Raw genomic sequence first — 14,996 nt, 5'->3', positions numbered from 1 at the left:
TTATTAGCTAGGAAATTCTTTTAACTGCTGTCAGAGCTTTTACATATGAGAACATTGGTAATCCTTTTTTGTTCTGGGACAGACTGTGCAGTCCTAGGATATTTTTTTTTTTCTCCTTCCACTCCTGTTTGTTTTGAGATTGTATCTGAAAGAGAACAAGTTATAAGTCTCTCATAAGTATCTGAAATACTATTGCATGTCTCAAAATCTTTTGTTTTATTTTCTTGTCTGAAAGAAAAAAGTTATTTGTTTCTGCATTGTAACCTGGAGGTTAAAAGTACTCAAGTTGGTCTTGGAGGTTATAAAAATACAAAACTCAGTGTTCACTTTGCTTTTCTTTGTCGCTTCTTCTACTTCTACCTATTCCTTCCACCAGTAATGATCTTATTAATTGTTACAACTGAAACATTTACAATAGTGCTCAGTTTCAATTTGGAGAAGGTGTCCAAAATGGACAGTCTACAACAGTAAAGCAAAAGAAATAAGATGGGTAACTTTGAAATGTCTTACTGCCATTATTTTTGTTCCTACATCTTTCAAATCTAGCGTACGTGACATTAATTTGCCAGATATGGAGGCCTCATGTAGGCTCTGTCTTTGAACTAATGAACTTGAGCTTTGACTTCCTGTGTGAGCAAATGCTACAAATGCATCTAAACACGGGTCCTGTTCTCATACTGACGATAACCTTCCCCTTTGCTTCCTATTCTTGATATTTGACTGCTCCTCCCAATGGTCTTTCAGAGGGGTGTGAAGTCAAACAATATTGCAAAATAGCAAGCTCTAAGGCACAGAAAACCAGTCTGCAACATTGCTGAAAATAGATTCCATTGGTATGAAGCTGCAAGTACTTCAACTGAATGGCTGTGGGAAATGTGAGTGGCAGTGGCTGTTTCTGGGCTTTAAGGTGACTGGTCAGTACTGAAGTCTGTGCTGTTCCTTCTAACCACACAACCTGGCCTGCAGTTTCTGGCCTCTGGTCCTGAACTTTAGCAGTGTACCTAAAAGGGGAGGATTTGAATGGAAGCATGCAAGCCACTGGAAGGAATTTCTTCAGCATCAGAACAGCGTTTAGAAAATCTGTGCTTAAATACCTGATGAAAAGAAGCACAAAAAGGAACCAAAGTTGGCAAAAAGCTAGCAGAGAAGAGTCGGTGTTCATAGCAGAAAGGTGTTTAATCCATGGAGCTGGAATTTTTCCATCAGTTTTCCTTGGATAATGAAATGCATGAAGAGCAGTGTTTTGGGAACCTAACTTCTTGGAACTTTTGTTTTGGAGCAATGGAAATACATTAGCCAGTGTTGGCATTCCCAGTTCATACAGCCTTGTCTTGCTTACCTTGATTTGTGTTACTTTTAGTAACTTTACTAAACGTTACTTTTAGTAACTTTAGTAACTTTAGTTACTTTTAGTGAGATTACAGGGAGAGGCTAGGGCCTTACGAACTTTTGGGTCTTGAGGCATGCTAGTGAGGCTGAGTGTTGTCCATGCCTGTTACCATGCCTTGTGCCCTCAGCTCTGCATGGTGTCTTCATGTACTTGTCCTTTTCAGTGGCGGGGAGCATGATTCTGAGTCCTCCCAAATGTCTTTGGCCTTGAACTTGCTTGTTCAGTGTAGAAGAGAGTGCTATTGTATGGGATAGGGAGTATTGGGCAATAGGAAAGTCCCCTTCAATCACATTTCTGATACTCAGGCTTTCGTGGCATCAGTGGAAATATTTGCTTGTTGGTATATGATCTAAATTGGGATGACTGTGTGTGTTGATCATGTACTGGGCAAAGAAGGCACATGTGGAAGCTGTAGCTTCCTCGGGGTCTAAAACCCTGTTGCAAGGCCTGGAAATGTTTGTCATTAAACCCTCAATAAATGATGACAGTCCCTCATGGTCTTCAGGTATTTAAGAGAAGTGATGATATGCACTTATTTCTACTGTGGTTGAAAGCTTCATCCCTTCCAGTTGCTATGGCACACAAACTTTTTGCAGTAGGTGGAGTAGCTGAGATCTAGAAAGTCAGTACACAGCTCATCAATAACATAAGTATTAATTTGCTGGGATATCAGATAGCTTTTTGGTGGTTATGTGCACACGCCAGCTTTAAAGCAGTGCAGGTGCCTCTGATCAACAGTAAAGTGGTTAACTGTGGCAGGAAGAAGATTGTGAACTGGGGAGCTGAAGAAGGCTCCCTTTATTTAAGGCTAAAACTTGGGTGGGGAGGTGTCCATGGTTACCCATGCTGAGATGCAAAGTGCTCACAGTTGAAAAACATTGGCCATCAGTGGTGGCTGCCAGAAACTACACTGGACCAAATTTGCTGTGACCAATCATGGGAGATAAATGAGGCATTTTTCTCTGTAGTTGTAGGGTCAAACTTGAAGATGACCTAGGTATGGACCCACAACAGACAGAATACTTTTTGGTTTTTTGAAGGTGGTATTATAGAGGGCAGAGAGATACTGTCTAATGATAATGAATTCATGGAACTGTATATTATCCTAAGTGGGTATAAGCAAAAGTCAGAATTCAATATGCTGAAATGAGAAGGACCAACTTATGACTAATCTTATAAGGTATGACATATGAAACTGCCAGATGAATGACATAGATTTTTAATAAGTACATCAAGTAGCAACTTGTAGTGTGTAAGTGAAGAATAGAAAATTGCTGTATCAGTTTGAATACAAGTAGTCTTAAATCTCAGTCAGCCCTCACTTTTCTGCAGAAGTTGTTGCATACACTTTTCTATATTTATCTCTTCCATGGTGTCATGTCTGTATCTTGCCTTATGGCCCTTTGCCCTCCCCCTCCAACCCAGGTGCGAACCATCCCTTTTATCAGATTGCCAGCTGTGCTGCTGTCCGGCAGTAAAACCTTTTGATCGTAGGACTAAAGCTCTCCCTGGGTTTAAACAGTGTTGCCTGTGAAGAAAGCGAAGGTGGAAAAGGAGCTGTGGCCCTCTGATACTGGGGCAGATTTATTGTGACTAGAGACCAAAAGGCCTCCTTTCCATGGGGTCCTTCCCACACCCACACCTTCCCTGAGCATTCCAGTTCAGCAGAGATGCAATTGTGTTGACATTTGCTCACCAAAAGGTGCCATAAGCTCTTCACAGGCTTGATGTCAAAGTCCTGCGAGCATGATCTGCAAAGGAGGGTGAGTTGGACTTTTTCAGATATTTGGGGGGTCAGGGGGTCGAGGGAGATGACAGGCTTTTGTGTGTTTGGGTTTACTATGCCCTGAAGAAAGAGAGAACCAAGTAAAAGAAAAATTGCAGACCAGCTAATCACAGTGCTTTGGTGGACGTTGCAACAGAAACTGATAGAAAGCATAATACAGGACATGAAGGTGATAAATGGTTAATGGGATAATTTGCAACATGAGTTCACCAAAACCAGATTGTACTGGAATAACCTGCTTACTGACCTTTTCTTAGGTTATATCTGATGTCTTTCTATTCCCTGTCAGGGCTCTGTCAGAGCACGCATTTTCTGTAGTGCCACTTGCGAAGTGTTTAGTTAAGCTAGAGAAGATGGATATTCTTGTGAGAGCATAGCTGGGCGAGGACCTGTGCAAAGGAGCATTGTCAGTTTGTCATTTAATAAATCAAATTAATGGAAAGGAAGGATGCTACTAATAAAGCCCCACAAGGAGAACTCTTTTGGCCACTTGAAAAATACTTTTTTTCATTTTATTATCTTGGTACTAAACCCTGAAGTATGCCAGGGAAACTTTTTGATAGCAGAATGTTAAGAGCCATTTTCTGAAGAGAGAACGATAAATCCTGTATAGAAACAGTTCTGCAGATCAGAGAGAAAGAATAGAATTGGAACCAAGCTAATAATGCACCTAATAGCTAGTTACAAATTAGGAACCTTTGGCTGAAAACAAGAGTAGGAAAAGACCTGGGTGACCTTTTTGACTGCAGTATGTCTCAGCTCCCTATATTAGGAACATAATAGAATATTTCATGGTCTAATCACATAACAAGGAAAATTGGGAGTGTTACATAGGGTTAGGACTTCATCAGGGGAACTGTATAGAACTGTGACCCTCTGTGGGTAAGAGAGACTTTTTCCAGCCCTCTTCTCTTCTCAAACGATTTGCCTGGGTGGTCAAGAAATTTAGAAGCCTGTTGTGCCTAGACCTGACTTAGTGCATTTCCCTCTTTTTCTTAACACAGGAAAGGCTGATAGCTTACGTAGCTGCTATCAGTAGGTGGAGGTTATGCATCAAGACTGCTAAATCCTGGTAAGAATAAGTAATTTGATGAAGCAATTTGCCCGTCTTTTTTCAAAGACAAAATCAATGTAGAGTCTTTGGCACCTTTTAGGATAGTAGCATCTGACCAAGGAGGGAGTGAGGGCAAAAGGTATCATAAGAGTGATTTGTTTTCACCAGCAGGCTTTGGTTTTAGGGCCTTGACTAACCAGCTGTGATGTGTTTGGCTGGAGGTTCTCTGTGAACATTAGTTCTTCAGTTTTCCCTCAAAGAATTGAGACTGGTAGCCCTGTCAGAGTGACCCTCGAGCCATGATTCCACTTTGTCTGGTCTCTAACTAAGCTTCAAAGTTTTCAAGGTTTATTCATCAAAATTTTGCATAACTTTCTGTCTGAATTTGGAGTTCCCGTCTAGCTCATGTCATCCTTGTCTGTGTCACACTTAGCTGTTTTTGGCAAGGATCTGGAGCTAATGCTGAGCATCACTGAGCAGTCTTCTCCAAAGTGATCCACTTTGTGTTCTGCCCTGCTTAAGATCCTATCTTGTGAATCTGGGAATTCAATGGTTAACTGTCTTAGCCAAGAATCTCTTTTTGTCTGAAGTTTATCAAGATCGTGATGGCTTGCATGTCACTGCTTTTCTCAGTCTGCAGTAGGTTTCAGACTGCCTTTGTAACATCAGGCAAAACCTGATGCAAGTGTCTTCAGCCAGCCATGTGATCATGGAGCTGTTGGCTTCACAGGTCAGGCATCGTTTTGACATGGAAGTGTTGTCAGTTTGCATTTATGGAAAACCAGGAGCTAATTGTGGGACAGTTCAGAATCCCTCAAGTGTTTGTCACCTTTGGACTAACATGCATCTGATCCTTCTAATTGACTGTTTTTAATTAATTAACTGTTCATCAACTAATTAACTGTTGAAGCCCTTCTCGAAGCTGAACTCTTCCAGTGGTTTATTACAAACTGCTGTGAACACGTTTCTTGTATTTCTTGTTAGGTCTCCTTTTACTTTTGCTAATGACCTTCTGTCACCATTTCTCTCTTGCACCATTTGTCATTGCCGTGAACTCTGCTGGAGTGACAGGACTCTTTCAGCTTGTGGTCCTTTCTTCGCTGTGCTTTTCAGGGATAATATGAATTTTTGAGATTAGTGGCACATCACAAAGTCTGTTGTGCTAGTGTTGTTTCTTTTCTTGTTTTTTGTTTTTGTTTTTGTTTTTTTCTTCTCTCTCTTCTGCCCCCCCCCCCCCCCCCATCTCCTTCTTTAAATCAGTTCCTGGAAAAAAATCAGTAGTTATCTATTTCCTCTTTTCGCTTTCTGGTTGTTGAGGAAGGATTTACATAAGCTATTGTTCTGAGTTTTTTTAAATTGGGTACTAAATGCTTACTATTATTGCTATATTAGTAAGCGTACTGAATTAAAAAAGAAAACTTATTTTATGGGTTACAGGATAAACTTTGCTTAGGTCCTTAAGCTCCTCATGATCATGGTATTAACAGTATTCCTCTTTGTCTCTACATTCAGCATTTCTTTTCTTTCTTTTATTTAGAGCAAGCCTGTTAGAAATGCTTTAGATATTATAATGATTTTAATAAGCGATTAACAACCTAAAACCAGCTTGAATAATGCTATGATAATCTAATGAACGTAACTGTCAATGTGGATAATTGCTGCTCTAAACTTTTTTACATGCGTAACTCTATTCTGCAATTAGATTGTATTCAAATTGAGTATGTATACCTTTAATAAAAGGTCCGTGTTTTCACTATTTCATTTTAAATGCAATGATTCTCAAATGGATAATAGAAACTTGATGAGTAATATACTGTGTTAGAGAATATCCAAAGAGATCTTCCCTTTCTTAAATGTGGCATTGAAAGAAAGGCAAAGATAATGAACCACATTTTTTCCCCTGGAATGTCACAGACTTACATGTCGGGTCTTGGTAAATTCTAGAAACCAGGGATTGCAAGCAAACGCTCACTGGGAGGAGAAAGCATTTAATATTCTAACAAAGATGACTTTACGTAAAAGAACAAATGCTATCTGATGCTTTTCTCCATTCTCTCCGTGAAATGCAAGTTTGAGTACAAAGTGTTACAGATAAAATCTTCAAAAGTTAATATTGTTCACATGTCTAATAATGTGCAATCTCATTGTAAAAGGAATTACAAAAGATAAGTTGCAAACACTCTTCTATCAGCAAACCCCAGATGTGGTGTCTTAGATTTCAGCCGCTTGTGTCAGAGACTGGAACATAGGTTTGCAAAAGAAGTATGTACAATATTCATCATAAATTAATACTTCTTAAAAGGATGCATGCATAGTCAGGATTCATTAGAACTATATATTTGCATTTTCCCTGTTAGCTGGGAAACCACCAGCTGGAACTCTGAACTCCCAGGAATGATAGTGTGATTACATAAAAAATTCAGATTGCCCATCAAAAGCCAGTTGAGGAGTACTGTAGTTGGACAAACTTAACATTTCATTACCCAAGTGAGTTTTATTTTCTGGTGTTACCTTTCCCACACTGTCACACACTGACTGTTTTTCCCTTTGGGCACCGCTATTCTGCAACGCACGTTCCTTAATGAATTTTCTGTGCCAGTCTTGAGACTTTCACTTCTAGTTGGATTTAAGCTCCAGATACTCTTTCTGTTCCATGTGCAGGGAGGAGTTGATGTGGAAATGCTTTCTTCTTCCTTTTACACCAGAGCTGCTGTGAGAACTTGCTCCATTTAAGGTTGATTGAGTCGATGCTTGGTTTGGGGCAAGGGTTGTGAGCTGCTGGGCTTTTTAGATGCTGTGCTTTTCCACAGTGTTAAACATGATCAGAAAATTATGTTTTCACTGGTAAGCATCAGTGCGCTAGTACCTGATTCGTTTTGTTGGAGGCAGCAATGCTTCTTAGCAAGTCACTCGTGCTGCTGGTGGTCTCTAGCCCTATAAAGATCACTGGGGTTTTGGATGTTTAGTTGACACTGCTGCTTACCAGGCAGAAATTAGGTCCCTGAGTCTGCCTTGGGTGGGGACTTGTGCCTTGAGAAGGAAGGAAGACCCAGCTTTGGGGAATTAAAGACACTTCTTCCTTTTGATTTGCAGCCCTTGTCAGAGAAGTGTTAGCTGTAGAGTCTTGCAAAATATCCCGCAGAGTTTTGTTTTGGTTTTTTTCCTGGATATTTACTTTTGGGGCACATCTCACCAATTACACTAGTATTTCTGTTCCTTTACTTGTTGAGCTGAATGTATTGCTGCTTTAGGATAGAGTGCATGGTGCAACACGAGCTTTTATAATTCAAAATTTGAAATAATAAACTTTTTAACTTTTCTAAAATAAATGTATTTAGCAAAACTTTGAAGGTCTCTTCTGCTACAAAGGCTTGATGTTTTCACTTGTCGTGAAGCTGTGGTGAACTATCCAAACAGCATACACAGGGCTGCTTGGCATTGTTGCTTAGTAACATCATCCTATTGCTGAAGCACTCAGCCCTCAGTCAATGCAGTTAGTGAGCAGGAAGGTTAAAAACAGTGGTTTGTATTGCTGGATAGCAATAGCTGTTCACATTTGTGCATAGGACTTTCCCCTTTTTTGTAAAATTGGCAGGATTGAGGGGAAGGGAAGAGGCAATGCTTAAGAGAAGAGGGGGAGCACCTAATACAATAATTCAATTAATAGTTTGGGTTTGTTGTTGGGGGGGGGTTTGTTTTTTTAAAAAAATTACCTATCATTTTCTGCCTTGCTGGAGGCAAGTTGTTGTCACTGTGTGGTAGTGGTTGATTTGGGGGAGTTTTTATTTATTGTTTTTTCTTCAGTGACAGTTCCCTAGATCAGAAATGAAGTGGGAATTATCTCCCTGAACTTGTCTGTCACATTTAATCTGCTGTTTCTTCCTGGCTAACTTTGCCTCTTATTTCTTTGCTCCCAGTTACACTTCTCTTCTTCCACTAACAATTCATTTTTTAGAAAATATTTTAAGTAGGTGAATGCTTTTCAACAGAATGAGGACGATAGCAGGAAAAAAAAGTGCTTGTGAGGAAACACAAATTTATGATGGGGAAGGGAGTTCTGGTTTTCCTAGACTTGTAGAATTAAGATAGCTGATTCAATACTTTGCAGTAAAGTTATATTGCGTGATTAAAAAGTAAACATAGGCAACCTAAGAAAAAAAAATAGCTTTATGTCTTTTAAATTTACTTAGGAGTGTATTTAATTTCAATATTTGATTTTAAAAAAGTTCAAATGGGATAAAAATTATCCCGATAGAAGTTTACTGTGTCGCATAAGAAGTACCAAATGATTTTTAAAGTTTATTTAGACCTGCTTATTACGTTTTAAAAAGTGTAATCTTTTTTCCTTTCTTTGACCCGCTGCCTTTATTTTTAGCAGTGATATGAAAAGTGCTAACCCTAGGTCAGAGGCTGGTTTTGCAGTGTTGCTTAAGCAGCCAAAGCCAATCTGTTTTGAGGAGACTTTCCTAAGATACTTAATCTGGTTAATGGTCAAATTATGTCTGCGAAATTCCACAGTGTGAGCCTTACTGCTGAACGTTGACTGTATCCTGACAGTGAAGCTGCTAATATGTTTGACAGTACAGTGGTGGTTTACATGAAACACTCCAGGCCATGCCTCATATTACACTTTAATCTTTTAAGTAGAAAACCTGAGGAAAGGCAGTCTTAAGATACCGACAGTTGAGGCAAGTCTGTTCTTTCCGTTCTGGGGGCTCATATGTTATAGCACATACTTGTTTTGTGGTGACCTCCTATAATGTGGACTGGGGATGCCGAAGTACCACATTCATGTTTTTTCTGAATATCCGGAGTTTGACATAAGGTGAAAGGTATCATGTGTAATCAGTCAATTCAGTGATGGCATTATTTCTTTTTTTTATTTGTACAAATAGTCTCAAGTCACAGACAGAATAGTGTAGAGAGAATGGAAAAAGCACATAAAGACAAAAATTAGTTTCATTCTGAACTTCCGTTAGTTAATCTTTAATTTCAGTATTTGGAGAAAGAAAAACCTTAATTGATACTCCGTGTGTGTAAAATCTAAACACGTGAGAAACCTGTGCTTAAGAAATGTCTAAACCCAATTAAAATGAATTCACTTCAGACTGTGTTTTGGTTCTGAGGAATGCAAATCATTGGTATGCTAGGGACAAGCGCTGACATACCCAAGGTGTGTATTAGCTGGTACTGCCATATGGCCTGTCATGTCTTACTGGTTAATTTAACCATCTGTCATGTCTCAAATTTGTATTTGCTTTCAGTACTTGAGTTAGGTATGTTCTCTGCTCTGTGGTACCATACTTTTCATCACACGGTGCTGGTATATTCTTATTTTATTAGTTTCATTGGGTTTATTTATTGTAACATTGTAGATCGTACTGTCCTTTTCCAATGTTGTGAGTGGAAGATGCATGTATTCAGACAAGCATTTTGGAGATTTTTCTGCATAAATTTCTGGCAAAAAAAGGTCAATACCAAAACGCTATGAATGTTTGACTTTTCTCCTCCCCCCTGTTCACTTCTAATTCTGTACTTAGGTTCACATCAACTTATTTACTATGTAAACTAGGTTGGTGTCTGTAAAATAGGTGACGTTACATATGAATTCAGAGTAAAAATCCTGCTATTCTTACCCTTTCTCACATGTTGCTTTTTCAGCATTACAGTGAAGCTATGACCTGATGCACTGTATAATTTTTCTTTGTTTGTTTGGGTTTTTTAAGGACAGTAGCATTTCAGGGCAAGCATTTAGAAGAAACTCGTGTCAGAAAGGGATTTCAGCCCTGATGCATCATCTAAATCAAAAAGTTCTTTCAGTCCTTTGAAAAGCATGCAACATACCAAAGCTACAAAATTCCTGTGATTCTCTTTTGGCTTCTGTGCCTGCAGTCTCTTATCTCACTGATGGTCTTATTACAATTTTACTGTTATGTGGGGTTGGGTTTTGTTGTGGTAGTTTTTTTAATTGTAACCTAAGAAAAACTCAGTGCAAATTACATGAGCAATATTGTCATTATATTTGAAATTAAAAATCTATACAGCCAGTTGTGGATAGTCAGTCCTCTTTGTTAGAAAATCAGATATCTTGAGTGCAGTGTGTCATATCTGTTCAAGTCGGAGTTTGATACTTTGAGCCTCAAGTAGCCAGAGATACACGGTGTGTTGAAATGTGTGGGGTTACAACCAAGTTAAGTTAAATGGCATAAACACATTTCTGATGAGTAATAAGTAGGAGGATGGTCATTGAACTTCATCCTCAGCTTGTATCCTCAGCTTGTATCTCATTAATGGTGTTCCTGTATCATAGGCATAAGGAAAATTTGTAACAGGACACTTGAATGTATTTTGGGATGGAGGATTTCTAAATGAGGACTGAATGGTTTATCTGGTCAAATCTGGATGTTTTTCATCATGTTGAGATGATCACTTGCATATTTCATGTTTCTAATGCGCTCTTAAATCCTGGAGAGGAGGTCAATACTGTATGTTCTTGCTATTAGACATGTTCAGAGAGTATCATGAATTTTTAGGGCTCCTTAGGGCTGCAGCAAGGTGGTATGACAGGTTGTAAAGGCTTTCACAAGGGGCACAAACAAAAACTGTCCAGGCTTTATTAAAGTATATGCAATATGCAAATGCTTGTGTGTTTCCATTCATTTCAATAGTTTTGATGTCTTTAGCTTCTTGAAGTGACAAATGCTGCCGATAGTGGTTTACTTTATTGACCTAAACTGTCAGATTAGCAGTGCCATTCAGATGTGTTGTATTGATTTCCGTGACAGCCTGTAGAAGCTCTAAAGAGCAATTAGAGATTATTTTGTGTATTTCTCATGTTACACTTGTCTAATTACAGTATTTTTCTTCATCTGGAAAGTGAGGCTGTCAGAAAAGAACATTTTCCTAGGAAACAACCATTTCCCTATACTAGTGAGGAACATACCTGAATAATACAGAAACCTTCAGCTAGAAGGGTGGGGATTTTTAATTGTCAATGGTAGAGAGTGTCTTTTTGATCCAATTAAGTAGGACTGCACTCTTCCTGAGTTCTGTTGCCCTTCTTGGATGTGGGAGGAGAACAAAGGTTGTAGGAATATGGTATCTTCATCTGGTAAATCTTCTGGCTGGTTCTAGGTTGCCCTAGTCTGATTCACCTGGCCGGGGGCTCATGAGATACCCCTGCTGCAGCCTGAGCACAGTCCACTTTTACAAGCTCCACAGAGATGCAGAAAGGGCATTCCACTATGCATCAGGTTTCAGTATTGGAGACTTCAGAAGACAGAGAATGCTCTTTGCTGTGTGCTTTGTTCTTAGAGTTAGTTTCTGGTTTTAAACAAACAAACAAAAAATCAAAGTAGGATACATTATTTGGTTTTACTTGTCTGTTTCACTCTGATGCCTCTCACAGCTATTTTAGAGCCTTTTAGTCTTCTTCATACTTTGTGCTGTGTCTCCAGAATTGCAGGCAGATAATTTCTCAGTCTTTGGTCAGACTAAAGATCGGACTATTTAAGGAATTAATTATCAAGTGGTTTCTTCATCCCCTGACGGTTTAGCTCTTCTCAGAGTTTTTGGGCTTGGGTTGTTTTTTTTTTTTTCAGTCTAGAAGGGAGGGAAAAAAACCCACACTCCTTCACAGCCATGGTCATAAGAGTTCTGTGTGTACACGGATGCTAAATACATGATCTGTAATTAATGGCTTGTAGAACTCTAAATTTAATCATGACTTTTCTTTGAACTTGTATGTAGACCTGTCTTTGAATAGGCTTGATGCCTTATATTTCCCCCAGGCAAAAATAGCATTGCTATTGGGGAGCTGTTGGCCAGGGGAGGGACATGAGTCTGTTTTCAGAATGTGTAGGAGAGTTGTGTGCGGCCTTCATGCACATCACTGCTTTGGTTTCAAGGAACCCAGAGCAGTGCATCATTATTACTGGGGTGAAAGGATGGTGGCTGGTTGGGAACAGTTTGGCCAAGGCAGTTTGAGGTGAGCATGTGTCCGTGGTGCCTCTGTGTTTAAGGAAACCACTTTTGAGGGCAGTGAGCCTCCTTGAATGCGAGAATGCTAATGGGCCTTGGTAAGCCAGTGTTTTATTGCTTCCTGATAGTATATTGACTGCTGGTTTTCAGTTCTTACCTTTTTGCTTTTATGACCGCTGTGAGCTTTAGACTGCATTAATGCAAGTTGGGTTTGGGGTTTTTTAAGCAAATGATAGAGATCAGCTTGCAGCTTCAGGTAGTAAAGGATGTAGTTGTTTGCTGCTATCCCAAGATGCAGGCAGGAGGTCTGTTTCACCTCTCTCTTTCCCGGCAGCATCAGTTCTTTGAGTGTGCAGTCTTTGTTTTGATCAATTATCTTAACTGTCTTTCCAGTGTCTTCCAAAGTAGCAGCAGAGTATGGTGGAGGGGCTGAGTGTGTAGGTGAAGTAGCATGCAGTTGTGTGAAACCACCACACTTCCCCCTTTTTCTTTTTTTTTTAATGATATAAAAACCTACAAGTCTTTTGTTGTCTTCAGCTGTAATTGTTAGTTTTTTTTCTGAAAGTTTTCTGTGAGAGCTTTGCTAGATATGATACCAACAGTTATCTTTGTTGCCGCTGTTGTATAATAGCAATTGGTTGGTTGATTTTAATAATTAAATAAAATATGCAATAAAAACCTATTGCCTCTAAGTTGAGACTTGAATGAATTAATACATTTAAGAATTTTAAGAGTGATAGAAAAGAGATTTTTAACAAAACCAGAACTTGTTATTCCAGTTTTTGAAATACCAACTTAATGGAAACGTTAACAATGATGGTGGTGGTGCATCTTTTTATGCACTTTCTGATTTCTTTTTCTTTTAAAAACTAGATTTAAGAACTCTAAAGGGTGGTAGTATTTTGTGTTTAAACATGGATAACTGATAATTTGGAAATAGCGTAGTAAAATTGCATTTTGATGTCTGTAGAAAAGAATCAGGTTTGCTTGAAACTAAAGGTTATTGAGATGTGCTTTAAAGACTATATTCATGTTCTGATGTCCACAATTTCTGATATTTGAAAGCATTTATGTTTTAAAATGAAATTATTTTAATTACCTGTTGAAATCTTTGTTTTCTTGAAATGTTACAGGAATAGTGGCAGTTACTTCCTGATAGTTTTAATTCTTGAACCTTTTTTGGGGGTGCTTGCCCATAATCGTGTTGTTTAGGTGGCTTCCAAGCTACTTCTAAATTGCCACTTACCTGTTTTCCTGGCAAGTTATATTGGTTTTCTTTTATTGTCTATCACATCTTCCTTGTCTTGTTTGCTTGAACTGTGTAATGTGTTTTGATCAGGAAGTTTCTCTGGTTATATACGTTTACTGTTTAGTATAGTAGTATTACAGTATTAATTATATGTGCAGTATGCAAATAAATCTCTGTTTAATATTAGCACAATAAACTAATATTAAACTTCCAGTTAGTATTAGGCTAGTATTAGCACTTAAAGATTCAGAACTATTGGCAGAGTATGAAGGAGGATGAATTAAGCCCACCTCACCAGAAGACTAGTATAACTGTGTGAGAACAGGTTAAAATTTGGGTCATACTGCCAACAAATTCAATGGGGGAAAAAAATCTTTCAGCTCACTGGAAGCAGGATTAAGAAGAAAATCTGTTGTTCCAAAGCAATGTTAATATGTAAATGGACAAAAGAATTTTAGTACTTACAGAAGGGGGTGTAACTCTTTCTTCTGTGACAAGTCTGGTTGGTTGATGCACTGTTGAACCTCCAAAATATTGCCCTCAATTTTTCTATATTTCTTCCTCTGAATACAGATTGAACCAAGTACACAGTGAAATGTGAACATAATCGTAACAGGCTGTATTTTAGTCCACTCTGAAGGATACTAGACTTTGGTGGAGCTGGTCCAAGAATCAGTCTCAAAAGGTGCAGGGTTAAAGAGCATTTTGAAAATGTGGACTATGAAAAATTTAATTGTGCAATATTAGTATCAACTTCCTGGATAATTGCAGTAGTTACAGATAAAATATGTCTTTGGGATTCTTGGCAGACTTTCTAGTAAGGGGAACAACAGAATTACTTTCAGTGGTGTGCTAATGGAAAGTCACTCTGAAAAATGTTTGAAGGGAAAAATATGCAAATAGGGTATTGCCCTGAAAACATGCATGTACATTGAAAAAATCAGAAGAAAACACGTCTATGGCAGAAGCTGATTAGGAAGAAGTGGAATAAATTATTCGTTTCCTCCAGACAATTTGTATTAAAGATTAAGTAACATTTTGTCTGCGTCTCTTTCTCATTTCAATCCTGTTACTATTGTGCATTACTTTATATCTGTGCTTTAAATTTTAAAAATATTTAGTGTTTGTGCAACAAATCCAGTGCTGACACAATGAATGTGGTAGAGCTTTTTGGTCTGAGCGGGACAAGCTAAGCTAGTAGAACATTGCTTACATCCATTGTTTTTAACCTCACAGGAGTATCAACAAGAGTTGTAGTAGTTGTCTCTCTTGATTGCTTTTCTAAACATTTAAATAGCATGTTACCACTTTGTGATACAGACCTAACCTTTGTCAAGTGTTGCTTGAATACTTGCTTTGTTCTTGCCTGCAAAATGTGTAATGTTTATATAGCTTTCCTGTGCCTCTCCTTGGGAATCTTGCTAACAGACCACAGCACTGAAGTGCTTAAGTGACAAAGGGATTCAAGTGAATTCAGCTGGAAATACACAAGTGTCTATTGTATTTTTTTAAAATTTCATAATTGAAAATAACATTT

The 14,996-nt window shown here is 38.5% G+C and overlaps 1 protein-coding gene across 10 annotated transcripts in view; it reads left to right on the top strand.

The window, feature by feature from the left end:
• The window catches only part of CTNND2 (catenin delta 2), a 680,231-nt gene that overhangs the window by 393,705 nt on the left and 271,530 nt on the right, over positions 1-14,996 (top strand). The gene's annotated exons all lie outside the window — the stretch shown is intronic.

The sequence above is a fragment of the Falco punctatus genome, assembly GCF_963210335.1.
Source record: "Falco punctatus genome assembly, chromosome: 3".
Classification (NCBI taxonomy): domain Eukaryota; kingdom Metazoa; phylum Chordata; class Aves; order Falconiformes; family Falconidae; genus Falco; species Falco punctatus.
The sequence above is the reverse complement of the archived record's forward strand: the minus strand, read 5'-3'. Positions and strand labels throughout refer to the sequence as shown.